Source organism: Octodon degus, unplaced genomic scaffold, assembly GCF_000260255.1.
Source record: "Octodon degus isolate 3935 unplaced genomic scaffold, OctDeg1.0 scaffold00181, whole genome shotgun sequence".
Classification (NCBI taxonomy): Eukaryota; Metazoa; Chordata; class Mammalia; order Rodentia; family Octodontidae; genus Octodon; species Octodon degus.
In genome coordinates, this window is record NW_004524757.1 from 1,853,808 (window position 1) to 1,873,200 (window position 19,393).

General features: G+C 38.1%; 2 pseudogenes; both read left to right on the forward strand.

Moving 5' to 3' along the window:
- The first annotated feature begins 11,368 nt into the window (after positions 1-11,368).
- Positions 11,369-11,617, forward strand: LOC101565455 (annotated as a pseudogene).
- Positions 11,618-13,125: 1,508 nt separating this feature from the next.
- On the forward strand, positions 13,126-14,469 carry LOC105740859 (annotated as a pseudogene).
- The last annotated feature ends 4,924 nt before the right edge of the window (positions 14,470-19,393 follow it).

Consider the following 19,393-nt stretch of genomic DNA (forward strand, 5'->3'; position numbering starts at 1 on the left):
AAGTTTATTATATCTATTTTTTCTCAGATGCATATGCTCTTGGTGTCATATGTTGTCCATATGTATTCATTTGGACCAGAATTAATTCTTGAAAAAGGACAGTATTTCCTCTATTGTAGCTCAGTGAAGCCATTGCCAAAATCCAGTTGGCTCGTATAATTGTGGAATATTTACAAAATTTCTATTTTACTCTATTGATCTAATTGTCAGTCTTTCCCCCAATACCACACTGTCTTTACTATCTTACATACTGTAGCTCTGCTGTGGGTCATGACGTCTGGCTCTGTAAATCTTCCAGCTTTTTTCTTTGGTCTTTGTTTCATCCATTCTTGTTTGCTTGCATTCACATGTAAGTTTTTAATTTTTTTTTTTTACATGTAAGTTTTAATGTTAGTCAGTTTCATAACAAACTTACTATAGTTTTTATTGGAATTTCATAAATTGAGTTGGGATGCACTGACATATTAATTTCAAAATTCCAATCTATGAATGTGGCATAGTCCTCAATTTGCAGGAGTATTCTTTAATTTTTGCTAACACTATCTAGTACTTTTTAGTAACATGGTCTTTACACATCTTTTGTTACATTTTTTTTTCTTTTGTTACATTTGTTCTGAGGTATTTGGTGACTTTCAGAAGATAGAATTTTATTTTATTTATTTATTTTTATGTACTTGGTACAGGGTCAGCAAGGTCTACAGGGTCTCTTTATGTAGACTGGGCTCATAGTGATTCTCCTGTTTTCAGCCTCCCAAGCACTGGGATTACAGGCACGCACCACCATACCCAGTCTCATTCACCATTTTAACCCCCTCCACCCCCTGGGGGCAGGGCCTGCACGGTAAGCCGGGGATTGAACCCTGGCCACTGTGCTCTGCCTAATCAGACGCTTTACTCCACTGAGCTATCTTGGCTGGCCCCTAGAAGATAGAATTCTAAAATAAAAATAGTATCATATAATTGTCCTGTCCTATAAAAATGAAATTAATTTTGATAGTTTCACCTTTTATTAACCTTGTTAAATATATTATTAATTCAGATTGTTAATCATAGTTCCTTTTATAATTCTTACTACACAATCATATTTACAAATGACAATCGTATTTGATATTTCATTGTTCATCCTTATGCCTTTATCCCTTTTTTCCTACCTGGTTGTACTGAATCAGAATGATGCCAACAGACACCTTTTTTTTTCTCAGCTCATAGAAACTTTTAGATAATTCCTAATAATAATTGCAATTTTTACTATAATTTTTGGTAGTTGTTTATGTAGATTAAGGAAACTTCCTTTGTTTGAAGTTTGCCAAGATCTTTTCTTTTCTTTCTTTCTTTCTTTCTTTCTTTCTTTCTTTCTTTCTTTCTTTCTTCTTTCTTTCTTTCTTTCTTTCTTTCTTTCTTTTTTTTTTTTTTTTTTTTTGTATTTTAGGACAGGATCTACAGGGTCTCACTATGTAGATTGGACTCCTAGTGATTCTCCTGTTTACAGACTCCCAAGAGCTGGGGGATTACAGGCACGTGCCACCATGCCCAGTCTCATTTGTGGTGTCAGCGTGCCACGGGGGTGGGGCCGGGCACAGCAGGCCCAGGGATAGAACTCCTGGCACCTGCGTCTGCCTAAGCACGCACTTTAATCTGCTGAGCTATTTGGCCAGCCCTTGAATTATTAGGCCAACTCTAGATGTTTTCTTTTAAGCACTAACGAATGTTTAATTTTATCAAGTGAGTTTTTCTACGCCTATTGAAGTAGTTATATGATTTTCTATTAGTTTTCCTATTAATACAGTAAATTAAATAAATTGATTTTCTTATAAGCCCCACTTGGTTGACACATATTATTATAGTTAAAGGTCAGTAGGTTAGACTTATATACTTATCAGTTTTTAGTTCTCATTTCTTATAATATTCAAATTCTGGGTATGCTGGCTTTATAAAATAAGATGGAAGTTGTATCCTCTTTCATATTTTGGAACAATTTATACAAGCTGAATGTTATTTTCTTCTTTCAGCATTTGGAAAAAAAATTTCAATGAAGCCATTTAGACCTGGAGTCTGACTTTGTGGTGAGGCTTTTAATTAATTTTAATTACAGATTTCATTTCCTTACACAGATACAGGAGTATTTCTTATGTCAGGTTTATTGCTTTTTTTTTTCTCATTGAATTTGTCTACTTCCTTTATGGCTGCTTCTGTCTCCTCTGGCTTTTCTATTTCTGAGTCCCCTAACACTTCCCCACCAGGTCTCACCTGGCTCCTCCATTCTTCTTAAAAACATCCATCAGTTTTGTTTTCATTCTTCTTCCTAAGTATCTTCTACTCTTCTCAACTCTACCCAATCTCTTGTTCTATCTGTCCTTTGAGTACTCAATTTTTGTTATTTTCTTTTTTTGTTTTGGCCTTGTCCTTTGCTTTTTAACTTACAGATTCTAGTTTTGTAGTGACATTCTTGTTCTTGCCATAAATTTCCTTAGACTCAACCATCATAATTACTTTCGTGCATGTTATCTTCATGCAGGGAAGACTTTCTGGCCCTCTATCAGGTCGCAGAGTACCATATCACATTAATTCACTAGGAACACTGCTGACTCAAGACTGGTTTGTAGTCATACGTGTCTTAGTTTTCTCCCAGGTCACCCTCACTTCTAGAGGTTAGCCATCTGTGAATCAGGGTTATTTCTAGAGCTTCTCCTCCTCCTGAACTCTCTTTTTTTTTCTCTCTAGCAATGAGCCAGTCACAAACTTGCCCCACTTTGCTGTTGCTTTCTGCCTAGAGTCTTAGCCTTACTATCTACAGTTAAAGCACACATGTCTCTAGAAGAAAACTTACACCAAGTGTTGGGTTCTGGTTTGTGCCCTTTCTGTGTTTCTGGGATTTTAGTCCCTCAGTATCCAGCTGCCGTGTCAGCTCCTCACTTCTGGTCTTTTAGGCTCATAACCAGACCAGAGTTGCTTTGCTAGCTTCTGTCTCATGCTCCATGCCAAACATATTCTGGCAGAAAAGAAGGGTTCCAAAGTAAGATTCACCTTAATGAGCTCCTCTTGTGTCCAGATGTAGTTTCATAAGGCTTTGCTCCCTCAGTAGTCCTCTGATCACAAGAATTTTTTTATTTTTTAAAGAGTATAAAAAGTAGAATAAAAACATTAGAATTTCACTAAACAAAATGATAGGAATTCAGTGATGGTTGTTTATTGTTTCTTCAAATTAGTTGCTCAGATTACTACACATAAGCAAGCTAAATTGGTCAAAAAATTGAAAAGAAGGGCTGGCCATATAGCTCAGTGGACTAAAGCACCTGCTTAGGCAGAGCACAGGGGCGGGGGTTTGATCCCTGGAGTGCCATGCTGGCCCCACCCCTGGTGCACATGGAGATGGCGATTGAGACTGGGCGTGGTGGCGTGTGCCTGTAACCCCAGCACTTGGAGGCTGAAAACAGGTGGATCACTACCAGTCTGATCTACGTAGTGAGACCCTGTATACCCTGTACTAAATACACGTAAAAAATTGAAAAGAAGAAAGAAAAATAACTTAAACATTAACTGTTCCTTTCATAGACCAGTAGAAATCAGCAGTACAATTATCCAAGCCATCCTGTGTGTGTGTGTGTGTGTGTGTGTGTGTGTGTGTGTATATATATATATATATGTTATTTTTTTCTCTTTTTTCTTTCTTTTCTCCTTTCCATCATCCCAGTTGTTCCTTCTCTTTGAACAGTTTCTTTCCTTTTAGAGGCATCTGTTGTACCTTTAGAATTTTATTACTTTTTCAGGTTCTTACAATAGGGAGACAATACAATATTTATACATGTGGGTCTCATTTATTTCACTTTTAAGTATGGTCTCTAGTTGCATCCATATAAAAGTCTTGAGTTTATCTTTCTAGCTGAGTAATACTCCATAAACTTGCCTTTTCTAGTTTTTCATCTTAGAATATCCACCCACTAGAAGATACTCAGTTGTAGAAAAAGACTTCTGATTTCATGATTAAATTGTTTTTATTGCCCTTACCTTTATCTGTTTATTTATTTTTGAGAAAGGGCCTCTCTCTCTATAGTTTTGACTATACATTTCTTGCACTCACTGTGTAGCCCAACCTGGCTTTGAACTCACAGCAGACCTCCTACCTCTGCCTCTTGAATGCTGGGATTATAGGAGTGAGCCACCACACCTGGGTACCTCTATCCATTGACTGAAAATATATAGAGACCATAACTTTTCATTAGGACTCAACGCATCCATCACTCAGCTGTGTTTCTACACCAAAAGGAAGCAGATTTTCTTTTTAGAAATAAATGACTTTGAGGAGTATGCAAGCACAAAATGGAGATGCATACTTGCTGTTCCAGAAGGCAAGAAGGCGATCTGGAATATGACAAGACGTAAGGATCCAGGGATCAATGTAGGGGAGTATCCACAAGTAAATCAAGGATAATTCAAACATGGAAAACTGATAATAGTTTATAGTTCATTTAGTTAAAAAATCATGGAACTGGGCCAGCCAGATAGCTCAGCAGATTAAAGCATCTGCTCAGGCAGATGCAGAGACTGGGGTTTGATCCCTGGTGCACTTGTGCCAGCACCGCCCCTGAGGTGAGCTGAGAAAGTGACTGAGACTGGGCATGGTGGGTAATTTTTTTTATTTCAAAATAAAATACAGAAGGAAAAAGAGAAAAATCTCAGCGTCTGTTTGTAGGCAGAATAATGTCAGATTTTAAATGGGGATAGAGCAATATAAGTAGAAAAGTGCTATTTTATTATCTCCAGGATAATACACTAGTTGGCTCAGATAAAAATCATCAAAGAGTGTTGATATCATTGGGTGTAATGTTGTTGGAAACACAGCCTGAAATATCATTCCTTGATTTCCTTCTATAAAGGGAAAATATGCTTTTCCAAGAGACAAATCAGGTAATCACCAGCTTTAGCAAGTGGCCAGGCTTGATGATGTCAATAGTGGTTTGTTCTCAGGCTATATATCTCCAGTACGATCCTGTGGATAGTACACAATTTCATTTTGAAAATTTTAATCCTCATGAGGAAACAGAATGTTCTAGAATATGGTGCACAATGGGGAACAGCTGACTCGGACTCTTTAAAACACTTTCATAAAGAACAGAGGAAACTAGTAGTGTTCTGGACTATGGGAGACTAGAGAAACACAACTGCCAAAGGTTTTGCTTGATCTTGTATTGGAGAAACAAATATCACAAAGTGTGTTTTGGAGACAGTGGAAGAAATTTTGATGCTGAATGATAATTGAATTTATGGCTGGAGTGATGTTAAGAAGGGAGACCTTATTCTTGGAGAACACATGCTGAAGTATTTTTCAGTCCAGTGTCATGATGAAAACAGCCTGCTCTTGGTGAGTTGCAAAAAGGGAAGTGTGGGTGTTGGTGTATAGCAAGAGAGATGGAGTGGGCGTAGCAAGAGGTTAACGCTTGGTGGGCACAGGTGAGGGATATGTGTGTGTTGAAAATTAAAAGAAAAAACCCTTTGTAGCCTTTTATTATTTTTCCCAAGAGAAGTCCACAAGATGGCAGTAGAGGAACAGTCTTTGAAAGCGTTTCTCTGCAGTCTTTTCATAAGGTGACCCTATTTTCCGATTTGAAAAGCAGAATATGAAAGCTAACAAAGGATTATTTTTGCTCTGTGAATACATTTATATGAACAGTAACACAAAGATAGGAACACAAAATGCCATTTGGGTATATTATTCTGTGAATTGCTTTTATTGAAAGAAATAACATTTTATTCAATTTGTTCTATGAAACTGAAGTGGATCCAAAATACAGAGTATTTTTCTAGTGAGACTATCCACAGCTTCTGTCATATCTTAAGGGGTCAGTTATTCTTCAAACTGAGAAGCTTGAGAGGCTTAAGGAACTAGCATAAGGTTAATGCCTTAACTATATTGGAGTTGCTGGTAGTTTCCTTTTACTGTATTCTTCAAGTGTTTGAGATTAATGAAGCATCCTAGCAGTTCTTATTTGCTAAGCAGATGTGAAAGAACCATTCTTTTGCTGTCTCCCAAACACAAAAATCAAGATAAATTTTATTTGGTAGAATGCTTGTGGTCATACAAAGTAAATTCTATATGAATCAGTTGTTTTTCCCTGTTTAATTATTATTCTCCAGAAATAAAAAAAATACTTATTGGTCAGTAGGGACACCACACATATGCAAATTTCTATGAACATTTGTCAAATGAGTTCATTTTTTTTTTAGGGGAACATGAGCCATGTTCCTGATTAGAGGAATCTCTTAGTCTTTGGTGAATAGTTTTCAGTTTTGTTTTTTGATGTGCTAACAGACAGCTACCTTTGTTTACAGAGGAACTGAAAACTACTCAGGAGATAGCTATGAGAAGCTGGCATATTCACTTGATTTTAAAAGAAGATCCCTGATAAGTACCTTCATCTTGCTATGAGGGTGTTATTTTTAAAGTGTCATGTGCTAGCTAGGTGTGGTGGTGTGCACCTGTAATCCCAGCACTGGGGAGGCTGAGGTAGGAGAATTGCTGTGGGTCTGAGGTCAGCCTGGACTACATAGTGATTTCAAGGCTAGTGGGCACTGCATAGTGAGACCCTGTCTCAACAAAAAAGTCATGTGTTAGAATGAGTCAAGGAAAAACAAAATATCCATTTAAGGTGTCTTTGAAGTGTGTCCTTGAAGTACCTTTTACTGAATGTTTACCATTTTTTCTCTCAATTTTATTAATATTAAAATTTTCCTTATTGAGGGACCATGAGCTATAGTTAAAGTGTGACCAGAAGTAAAATACTACTAAGGTGGTTATGTCTTCAGAAACAAACTTCTAGGGCTGGGGAGATAGCTCAGTGGTCTAAGCGCCTGCCTGGCAAGCACAGGGACCAAGGTTTGATCCCTGACACCACATGCTGTACCGACTCTGCCCCCAGGAACAATGAGCCAGCCACCAAAGCCGGGCGTGATGGTGCACACCTGTAATTCCAGCGCTGGGGAGGCTGAGACGGGGATCACTGTGAGTCCAAGATATGTAGTGAGAACCTGTAGAAAATGAATTTAAAAAGGAAAGGAACTTGTAACTTTTGCTTTCCTGAATTCACAATGTAAGCATCATGTCATGCACATATTGGCTAAAAGAACTTATATTCACTAGAGAACTAGTAAAATAAATTGCGACATCTATATAATGGGATCGTATGTGGCTGCTGGAAGTGGAGTAGATTCATAAATATTGACATGGAAAGATATGTGTGCTGAAATGTATAATAAACATTAATTTGTAGAATGGTAAGTAATGTACAATCTGGTTTTGAAAGATGCATTTACTATTATATGTTCAGAAAATAAGACTGTCTGACCATAAAGAATTTGCTTAAAATGGTTTATTTATATTGTGTGGAAGGGTGTAGCATTATAGTACAGGGGGAGTTATATTTTCTACTTTATGTATTTTTTTCTGTTGTCTGGATTTTTTATGAGAATGTAGTCTGAATAAATAATGATATAAAGATAATGTGTGTTGGCATAATCCTTTGAGTACTTCTATGCTGAATATAATTGTTGCCCAGTATGATCAAGTCTACCATTCATCTTGAACAGACAAAAGCCAAAGAGAACCAATTAATTAGCTTATACATTATATGCCTTCTACATTCAAAGCTGTTTACAATATTAAAAGACCTGAAATGGAACAATAAAAGTGTGTAACTAAAAAAGAGAAATTATTTAGAAGGAATGAGATAATAGTACCAGGAATGTGGAATGACTCTACTGAACAGAGTACAGAGTTTAGCATTGACTTTTCTGGTACTTAAGAGAAAAAGGAAAATATATTGATCCTATTTATATTTATATGAAAGTAACAACACTGTCAGAAATTTTTCATGTTACATGTTGTACAGGTGACTTTGGCTGACATATTGGACAAGGTTTAGTTTTTACAAATAATGCAGAAATTTTTGATTGAATATGTTCACTGTTTATTTTTATAAAAATACAAACAAAATATCAAGTGACACCCCATTCACTGAAAACATCTCCTCTTCTTTTTTTATTTTATTTTATTTTTTTATGTATTTAATACAAGGTCTTTCGGGTCTTACTACACAGATCAGACTCAAAGTGATCCTCCTGTTTTCAGCCTCCCAAGCTCTGAGATTACAGGCATGTGCCACCACGCCCAGTGTCAATCACCAGCACGGCACACCCGGGGATCAAACCCATGTCCCTGCATCTGCCTAAGCAGGCACTTTAATCAGCTGCACTATCTGGCCAGCCCTTTGCAAACATCTCTTCTTCAAGGAAAATATGGAAATATTATAGTTCAGGTACGTGTTTTCTTGATGATTCAAACAAATAATTTTTATACCTGGCTGTACATCAGAATCAACTAGGGAGCCTTTAAACCAGGTGTGGTGGTGCACAATTCTAATCCCAGCACTCTGGGTAGCTGAGGCAGGTTAATCATAAATTTAAGCTTATTCTGAGCAAATTGGTGACTTAGTAAGAAACTGTCCAAAAATAAAAAAAATGAAAAGGCCAGAGTATAGCTTGGTGCAAAGCTCTTGACTTCAATCCTGTGTAACAACAATATCCCCCAGAGCTTTTGGATATTCAGAGTCCATGCACCATTAGTGACTGCAATTCCAAATGTCCAGCATGGAGCCCAAGAACCTGTAGCTGTTAATAGTCTGCATTTTCTGATACAAATCCTGCTTTGGGAACCACTCATGGGCGATATACACTAAGCATACCATGTCTTCTTCTAACATAGTTTTTATTTGAAGATAAATAAATTAAAATAGCTTTGTATGAAAACAGATGAAGTATGAAACATGATTCTAATTTTGCACTCATTTCTGAGATGAAATAGCCCTACACATTTAGTGTCTACTAGAGTTCATTTGGGACTGTACTTCCAGACTTAGAAAAATGTAGATTTCATATCTTACTCTTTTAAAGGGCATAGGGGAAAGGATTTTAAAGCACTGAGGGAAGTGCATCAGTTTGGAATCAGTGCTTATAAAATCTGTTGAAAAAGGCAGTGATACTGAAGGTCAGAAAACACATCACCAAAGCTATGACCTAACCTCAAAACCTCTGCCAATGCTGCTGCCACCTCTGCTACCTATCACCTTCACAAAGCTCACAGCTGATTAATGACATTCAAGCAACAGTATCGGCAGCAGCAGTGAAAATATGGCCTTTGCCTTCTTTCCCCCTTTCATGTTTGTACAAGTGTACCCCACTGGCCAACTGAACTCGACATCCAGAATCCTAGTGATAAGGGAGCCTTAGAAACGGAGCTTCTAGCTTTACCCTCCCTGTGTTGTAGGTAAGTGCGTCACAATGGGTGTGGCGGAAACTGAGGGCTAGATGATGCTGTCAAGCACAATAGTGAGTAAAGCAGTTGGATCTAATTGGTTCAGGAGGGTATCTGAGTTCTCAGGGCATGGAAATGATAGCCTTTGCTTGTAAATTTGAGGGAAATACTCTTTCTGACCTGTAGGGAGTACTGAAACTGGAAATTGGCCTCCTTTAGGGGCAAGACAAGGCCACGTGTCTAAAACAATTAAGCCTTCTCAGTGCTAAGAATAACATCTTGCCTGAGACAATTTGTCATTAGTTGCTAGGCAATTGTGTGTTGCATGATACTACTTTGTGAAAAGTACAAATAAACACTCTAGCGTTCTTGGTTGGTTCCTCTTCCCCTGTCCAGGAGACCTCCACCTAACCTTAGTTTTTGTCTCTTGCCTTTTTATCTAAATCCCCTCGCCATTTTTTCCTGGGACCACTGAGATCTGTACCAACCCTAGGCTAAAAAGGAAATTTGTATCATCCCTTTTTCAGTTATTATTTTTTTGTCAGTGCCTGCTTGTAGTGTATCATGAATACAATTTTTGGAGTTGATATGTGTACGCAACACATGTTAAGTATTTTTCACATTCACTTCCCCATGCTTCACTGTCCTTTCTCTAGCTCTCTTGTTCTTCCATTTTGTGTATGATCTATTTTTTTATTTCCTATGACAATAGTACCTTGGTTTACAAACTCAGTTTTCTCTATGATTCTGGTGACAAACTAGACTGGATGATTACCGAATCAAATTTTCCCCTAAGGTCAATATTGAACGCAACCATTGAATTTGTTTCAGTTTTCATGCAACTCAGTTTGTGGCAAGAATCATGAAAAGAATCAAGGCCATGAGCCAAGATACCACTATTTAGTTTTCATTTTGCTCTTAATATTATTGATTTCTTATGTATAAGAATCACATTTGAACTGTGTGTCTGAATTGTTTCAGCTAACACTATGATTTCAAAGTACATCTCTTGTCCTAAAAATGCCTCAAGATTGTGCCTCTTTATGGCAAAGTAGTGCTCTATTGTGTATGAATACCACATTCTGTTTATCCATTCATTTGTTGATGACCATAGGCCATTTCCAAGATATTTTATAGATGGCTTTATCTCCCAAATGGCATTTGTTATTGACACTGACTTCTGGAAGGCCTTCAATCAGGAACTTATGAAGCCTATTTTTTTCTGAATTAATCCATCGTGAGCAATATTTTCTTTCAGTGATTTACACATTTCAGTGTTTCACACATTTGTGTGATGAAATTTGACCTGTATGTGAAATGCTATCCCATTCATATTGTTTGGATGTGTATATGTCTGTCTGTTTCTATAATATTTGACATTGGGATTGTAAAATAACATGAGAGAAAAGAAATATTCTTTTGTCCCTGTCCTATCTGAAAAAGTTCTGAACTAAAGAGGAAGCCTCTCAGAAAATATGGGAATTGAATTATGGGAAATTATTGCCTTTGAGTACTGTGACAGCAACAGACTTGGGGTTATTTCTACTCCATCTGTAACTTGATCCTCCCACTTGCATCATTTTTGTTTCACATACTGTACAGGAACATACATAGTCAAATTAAGTGGGAAGAAAACAATTTCCATCCAGTTAAAAATACCCAACTCAATAAGATAACCATAGGCCTCTGGAACAGGGTTGTAAAACAAGGCGCCGTTACTGTTTTGGATGGAACTTTTCTTCAATGTGAAGAACTGGCTGGAGGAGCTTGATCAGGGTCTCTGACTTCAGGGTACTGTGTCAAGAGCCTGGCCCCCTATTACGGAGAACCAGGATAGGAACGGGCTTCTCATGCATGGCATGTATGAATAGGGAATGCTAAGCCTCTAGGCAAAATACTTAAAGTAGAAGCTGAATCTCAGACAAATAATTTGTTCAAAGTCAGATCACCAGGTGAAAATACAGGATGCCTGGTAAAATTTCATCTTAAAGAATTAATAAGAAGATTTGTCCACAGCGGGAAATGCACCAATTTACTCGCTCACCATCTCAACCATGGGAAAAGATGCTAATTGAAGTGAAGACACTGACCCGAAAGGAGATTGAGATTGACACTGAACCCATAGACAAGGCAGAGTGAATTAAGGAGTGTGTTGAGGAGACAGAGGGAATCCCGCCACAACAGCAGTGGCTCATCTAGACTGGCAAACAGATGAATAATGAGGAGACAGCAGCTGACTACAAGATTCTAGTTGTTTCTGTCCTCCACCTGGTGTTGGCTCTGAGAGGCAGAGGTGGTCTTAGGCAAAGATGAGTCTTCCCTCCTCTGTACCTCCTTACCCAGTCGCTCATAGTGAAGTATAGAGTCTGTCACTGGCTGGGACACATGAGCCATTGGCTCCTGTCTTGGCTGGCCTGTGTTGTGTAGTTACTGGTGGGAGACTGTGAGGACCCCAGGATGCAGTGTTCCTGACCCAATGGGCCTTTGCTGGTCATTGGGTTTTAGTTTGCGTCCTGTGCACTTCCCTCTCTTATGGCTGTGTCCCTGGCTGCCAATAAAATATTTCCTAGCCTTAAAAAAAGAATTAATAATTTTTTTGCCTAAGTATGTCTCCTAAATTTAATTGGGTGTGATGAAATTTTATTTGCTATATGATCAGGCAACCCTAGCCCAAGAACACTGGACAGAGGCACAAACCAGGAAATAGCAGACCTACAGCTTCAAAGCAGACATGTTTAGTTTGATTTCAGACCCTGTAGGCTTTGTATTTCTCTGTACTCCCCCATTTGTTCAACAGCTTTCATGCACAAAAGCCATCCCAGAAGAATGTAAAGATGAAGTTTAAATTTTTCCTTTCAAATTATTTATCTTTTCTGAGACAAGATGAAAGAGCTGGGAAAAACTGAGTGTTAGTGCTATCTTCTTGAAGGTCTACTACACAGTGAAAGCAGAATCTGTTTACTTTCTAGAGGAACTTGAAAAAGAACTTATGTTGTGCTTGCCCTTGAGGAGTCTGGTAGAAACATTTGAGTTGCTTCATAGTATGTGATATCGGAGAGGAAGTACAGTATGAAGCTGTCCTTGGATATTAGTTCCTACTCTTAGTTCTTTGGGTCAAAGAGTAGCTGATGCAGAGGCTCAACCTAAGTCAGAAGCATATATTCATTTATGGCTTTCACTCATTGAGCACAGTGATAACAGAGGTAAGAGTGCAGCCCATGCAAGTCTTTCTGGAGCTAAGCAAATATTTATTTAAAAAATGTCATGACTTTCAGAACTGAAAAGTCATTGGTTAGCTTCAACACTTTTATTGTCACATTTGTTCTTACTTTTTTAAAAAATTGCTAAGTGATTATAGTACATGATTGCACTCATCATGGGGAGTTGGTATGTGTATATACTGTAATTCTTTTCTATCCACTTGCCTCCCCTCCTTCCCATTTGCTGCAACTCGTATATCTATGTCGTGTATACATTTGTAGTATATAGTGATCATATTCCTCACAGGGACTTGTTGCACACACACAACACATCAAATTCCCTTTTATTTAATCTCATTTCCATCCTCTCCTCCTCTTTCCCTCCTTCTCTTGGTTCCTTTCTCATATACTGATGATTTGGCCCACTATTTCCTATTACCTATGATTTATTTCACTCTTTATTTATCTTTTGGGTTTCTCATACAAGAAAAACCATGTAACTCAGCCACTGCAGCTACCCACCACCTTCTCCTTTCCAATCCACCACCAGTGCTGGTCGGGCTACGGGAAAGACAGCAGGGGACTGGCTGTGTCCCCAAGTCAGCAGCAAGAGGACTGAGCATGGATGGCACTGGGAGAACCAGAGCACCCACTGTCCTTCCTAGATGTGGCCCACCATGCCTATGTCAAGGACCCGTGAGCACCAGTGGTCATGTGTTTTGCACTCACTCTGCTTCCCTCCCAATGGCCACTCTCTAGCTGCTCAAGAATCTCATGGCTGTTCACTATAATAAAATCCTTTCAGCCAAAGCTGCTGTAGACTGCTCAGTTCCAGCAAGCACGAGTGCCAGCATTAAATATACAGACCAACAACGGAGAGAAAAGCTCAGAAAGGAATTAGCACGATGTGAAAAAGAGTTTAAATTAAGTAAAACTTCAGTTCAGGCCAAGTCTAAAAAAAATTTCAAGTTATTTTTTTTAACACTCTCCAAAAGCCTCCAGGGGAAATGCAGAACCAGGACATATTGATAGAAGAAGTGAATGGCTTTCCCTCCCTTGCAAAGGCTCTCCTGCCTTCTTCAGAGACAAAGCTAAGTCTCTGTAAGTCTGACAAAGTCCTCATGAATGGTGCTGCAAAGAACTGCATTTCATCTGCTTTCAGCGTGGACTGTATAACTTCTGATCCTGGAGGCCTGGGCCCTGGAATGAAGTGTAGCAGGAGGCCCAGGAGAAAGTTCCCAAATTCCCACTGGCGTCAGGTAGTCATCTTCAGAGCAGCCAGGGGGGATCTTTGGGGAAAACATGCTGGCTTTTTTTTCTAACAAACAATTTCCTTTCACTCCACACACTTTAAAAACAGAAGCAAAATCTTTCATGCCACAATATCGATATTATGCACCTGCTAAAAAAGGAGTTTACAGATCTATAGATAGAAGCGGAAACCCAGGCTGAATTAAACAGTTTTAATTCTGATTTGGGAACATCTGAGATTAAGAGTCTGACAGACTCAGAAGTGAGTACAAAGCAGGCATCTAATTATATGACATATGGAACCAAAGGGAACAAAATAACCCTTTTGTCTTTACAAGGACACGTCTTGACATGGGCTGAAGTGAAAGACAGCACTCTGGCATTCCTCACAAAGAACAATGTCAGTAATCTGTGCAGCTTTCTTCAGAGAATAAAATCTACTACACTGAAAAAGAACATTTGAGCTTCACTGGAGATGTAACAAATGAAAATTGGAAACTTGGTTTATTTTCCAGCAGGGTTTTAGAACGACTGTTTGAGCAACATGTAAAACAAACAAACATCATTTGTGAGAGAAAAAATGTGCGCCACCTGCTGCATGGCCTGAAAACCGGCTGCAGATGGAAGGAAAGCTCAGTAAAGCCAAAGGATCTCAAGATGCTGAACTCAGTTGAGTTTGAAAAACCCATAAATTCAGAACAAAATAGACTTTAAAATAGACAGGATGGAGCAGTTCGACAGGAAGGTCAGTGTTACCAAAGTGCTTTGGGTATCTTGCTGTCTGGACCAAAGCATGAAAATGAGGTGCTGTCTTCACAAGAGGAAGGGCCAGGGAGATGGCTCAGTAGAATAAGCGCTTTCCTGGCAAGCACAATCCCCGTTACATTAAAAAAAAAGATGAAGTTTTCATGTCTGTCTATAAATCTAAATATTCAGCAGGGCTTATAATTCCTAACAGGGAAATAATGAAACAAACCTTGAGCCTTCATTTTGAGATGAAAATAATCCAGGTATTTCAGACATCTTGAGAGACCACAAAACTTCTGTGAGCATTACTGAAAGGGACAGTGACACTTACAAAGGCAGAGATGTCAAATGAGTTGTCTTAGTGCCTCACTGTTCCAGTCTGCCCAGTTTTTTGGTGATCATGATCATGACAAGGAATTACCCAGTTGGAAAATCATGGAAATCGGCATTGAAAATGACTGTCCTTTGCAGGCTTGATCATCATGAGTAAATAGCCCAACTGGCGAAATAACTTAAAAGAAAAGTAAAAAGAAAAACCATGTGATATTTAAGCTACGGAGATGCTTGGAGTGCCTGTCATTCTGGTCTTCTGAATACATGCTGCTTGTCATGACACGTGAGTTGCTGCCATGCTGTCTCTTGGATAGATGATTGTTTAAAAAGGAAGGGGGTAGTGAATGAAGGCAGGAGACAGGAAAAGGAGTATTGTGGAACTGTCCTGCAACAATGTTGTATATAACTAGATTTCTGGACTTATGTGTAAACACATATAATTGTTTATTCCTATTTTTTAAATATGCTTTAAATTTTTAATTTTTTTTGTCATATTCTGTAAGGACTTAAAGTTTAACACAACAATACTTGATGAAAAATACCTGTTCCATGTTATACCTAAGATGTTTGATATTCAGACAGATAGTGAGGTTAAGCTCAACTGCCTAGGTTGTATGGTAATAACAATAAGCTTCCTTTCTGGATGGTTAACAACCTAAGATTGCAGACCAAAATTAGAGAAAAAGGAGGGTTGCAAGGAAAGCCAACATTTTGGCCCTAGCCTTCCAAGGTCAATTAAGATTCAGGACATATGAGAACTTGTACTGTAACGTCATGTACCTCCGTAGTGTCCCAAATTTTCTGATCAAGAAGATTATGGGGCCAAAGAAGAAAGTGATCGATGATGTAGAGTGTGCCTAAGGAGAGTCAAATGGAGAGAAAACATTCTCTCAGGCTTTCACAGAGAGCACACTGGCCAAGCAATGGCTGTGACTCATCCACATGGCTGACACTGACAAAGGATCTACAATCTGAGGTACAGGGTCTCAGGATAAATCCTGAGGAGATTTGACTGACATTATCAGATATAAAACCTACAATTCTTGTTACATAGGTCTTGCTTTATTTTGATCTTAACCAGTCAGCAGAAAAGTATAAAAATGAAGTATAAGAAGTAAAGCCATGTTGTTATGTTGAGCTGTACAGGACTCAGGTCAACAACTTCTGACATTGCCAGTCAAGTGGAAGACCCAGTACTATTATGGACTACTGCACTATTTTGGAATATTTTGCTATATTCACACACCTATAATATTTAAATGAGGCAACTTAACAAAAAGGGGGATATAGATGAATGACCATTTTGTATCTGTGTATTCAAAATGGTTAGGACAGATATATAGCTACATTCTCTTAATTCAATGAATAAAGGGATTTTTTTCTAATGGTGTTTGTAAATAGGATATGATGTCTGCATCTTGTACAACAAATAACCACTAGGAAGGCAGTATGAAATGTGTTAATTATTGGAACTGTCCTACCAATTTGGTTTGAAACTGTCTCATTGCTATTTATTTCTCAATGAAATTATTGAAAAAAATAAGCTAGTGTGACTGATTTTTATTTAACTTGACATTATGTTTTCAAAATGCAGCCATTTTCCTATAAAATACTCAAGTTTATCCTTTTTAATGACAGAGTAGTACTTCACTGTGTACAACTACTACTTTTTTAACTATTTATTTTTCTTTTCTTTTTTTCAGAACCAGGGATTGAACTCAGGCCCTTGTGCTTTCCAGGGAAGTGCTTATTCTACTGAGCCATCTCCCCAGCCCCTTTATTTTTATTTTCTATATGAATTTTATTGAGAAAGAAATAGCAATGAGACAGTTGCAAAATAGGTTAGTATGACAGTTGCAATAATTAATACATTGCATATTGTTGTCTTCATAGTAGTTATTCATAGTACAAGATGCAGACATGATATCTTGTCTAAACACTATTATTTCAAAAATTTCTTCTCATTGAATTAAGAGAAAGTAGCTGTATATCTATGCTAATATATATATATATTTTTTCCACTATAAGATGGTCCTTCATTTATATCCCTTTTTTGTTTAGTTTTGTCAGAGATCAATATTCTATTGCCATTCATATATTGTAGGTACACAAATTCAGCAAAGTAATGCTATATAGTCCACTAGTCCATAATAGTAGTGGGTTATCTGCAGGACTGGCAATGTCAGAAGTTGTTGACTTGAGCCTTTTACAGCTCAGCATATTAGTATGGCTTTTCTCTTTATACCTCATTTTTATTATTTTCTGCTGGATGGCTAAGACCAAGACAAAGGAAGACCTTTATAACAAGAAGTATAACTTTTGTACCTGCCAAAGTCATTCAAATCCCCCCAGGATTTACCCTGAAACCCTGTACCTCATGTTGTAAATCCTTTGTCAGTGTCAGCCATGTGGATGAGTCACAGCCATTTCTTGACCAATTTGCTCTCTGAAAGCCCAAGAGAATGTTTTCTCTCCATGTGACTCTCCTTAGGTACACTCTATATCATTGATCACATTCCTCTGTGGCCCCATAATCTCCTTGATCAGAAAATTTGGGACACCACTGAGTCGCAGGGTATCACAGTACAGGTTCCCTTATGTCCTGAGTCCTCACTGACCTTAAAGGGCTAGGGCCAAAATGTTGGCTATACTTGCAGCCTTTCTTTTTCTCTAATTATTTGGTCTGCAAACTTAAGTTATTAACTCTCCAGAAGAGAAGCTTAATGATATTATCACCCTATAACCTAGGCTGTTGAGCTTAACCTCACTGTCTGTCTGAATCTCAAATGCCTTAGACTATATGCCAATATTTTCAAATCTAGAACAACTCAAAGTGGGCCTAGCCACAGGGTGTAAGGCTTATAACCTTCTAGGCCTGAGTTCAGACCTGTCAGCATCTCTTTGCCAGCCTACAACCTGTCTATGTCTAGGCCCTGGAGCTCTCTCTCACCTAGTCTCTATGGAAAGACAACTCTGGGTCCCCTGAAGGTATCCTGTGTTGGGTTCAGAATCCTAGATTCAAGTGCACTCAGCCTTTTCCTAAAATGATGCTGCTTGCTGGCTGTTGCCTTCTGGGTGGAAAGACTCCTGCGAGAGGAGAAGCCTTTCATGTGCCCTGCAGAGCACCACATGTGCCAGCCCAGTCCACCGCGGCCATTTCTCCCAGAAGCCCCCTGGAGTCCTCAGTGCTCATCTTGCTTCAGCAGAGTCAGATTCTCTTGCCCACAAGTTTTGAGCCAGGACCCAGGAACGGGGGAAAAAGTACCACAACATTTTTATTCCCTTTTCTGTCTTGTGGCTCTCTTGTCAACTTCTCAGTAGCTTTTAATTTTCCTGTCAGTTCCTTCCCTATTCCTGTGGATACTTCTCTCTGTCTGTCTTTTTTCATCCCTAAGTAGCTATTTTCCAACGTCGGGATTCTAAACCCCTGAGAGGCTGAATTGCTTCCGCTCACCACTCCACCATCTCAAAAATCCCTGGAGGGGGATTTTCCATTTGTGTTTATTAATGAGATTGTGTATATGAAAGTGTTTTGTGAATTAGAAAATATATTTAATTGAAATAAATGATAAATAATACTTTGTGATGTGTGTTTTAAATGTGAAGGAACAGCTATTAGAAATATTCAATGTGGCTACTGGAGAGAAAGAAATGTTTATTAGCTCGATCATGATAAGAATTTATAAAGTACAATAAAACATCCTCTTTATATCTGAAAAAAGAAATATTATCATACCTTATAAATGATATCATCTTCCATTTACAATTTTATGACTTTATTCACTCACACTGTTTTTGAGACTTATTTCTTTTGATACATGTAGATATGGGTCATTTATCTTAATATCTGTATGGTATTCTATGATGCCAATAAACCAGAATTGTATTCATCCATTCTCCTACTTATAGGCAATTAGGGTTGCATTCACTTTCCTTTTCTGTTATTGCAAATGGCATTGTAGCAAGTAGTACTATAATTTACAAGTCTTCTTGTCCATGTGTACGAACATTTCCCTAGGATAGATATGGAGAACTGGTCAGTTTGATTCTACCTATGAAAATTTAAAATCACCCAGAACAAAATCCATTGTTTACAATGTGTGCATACAGAGAACAGAGTCAGCAATTGTGGGGAAACAATAACACACCAGCTTCATCACAGTGGTTATTCTAAGAAAGGAAAGGCAGGGGAGGGATGAGGGCATTTGGAGTATGGGCTATAACATTTTATTTCTTAAATAACTGAGAAAACTCAGAATCACGTAGGCAAAATGTTAACATCTGTTAAATCTGACTAGTGAGTGCATGGACAAAGCTATCTTCTTTATGATATAGATATTTCACGAATGATGATAAAATATTCTGTTATGTAACTGAAAGATAAATCAAGGAATTCAGGATACCACCCCCAAGGGCTGATCACAAGTTCTCTCTCAGATAAAATGTGTGTAGTGTATGATTTTTCTTCCCTTTAGACCAGTTCCAAGTCACTTCCTAAAGTGCCATTCTCCTCTGTGGATCAAAACAGGGAAATGCTTATTTATTTATTTATTTATTT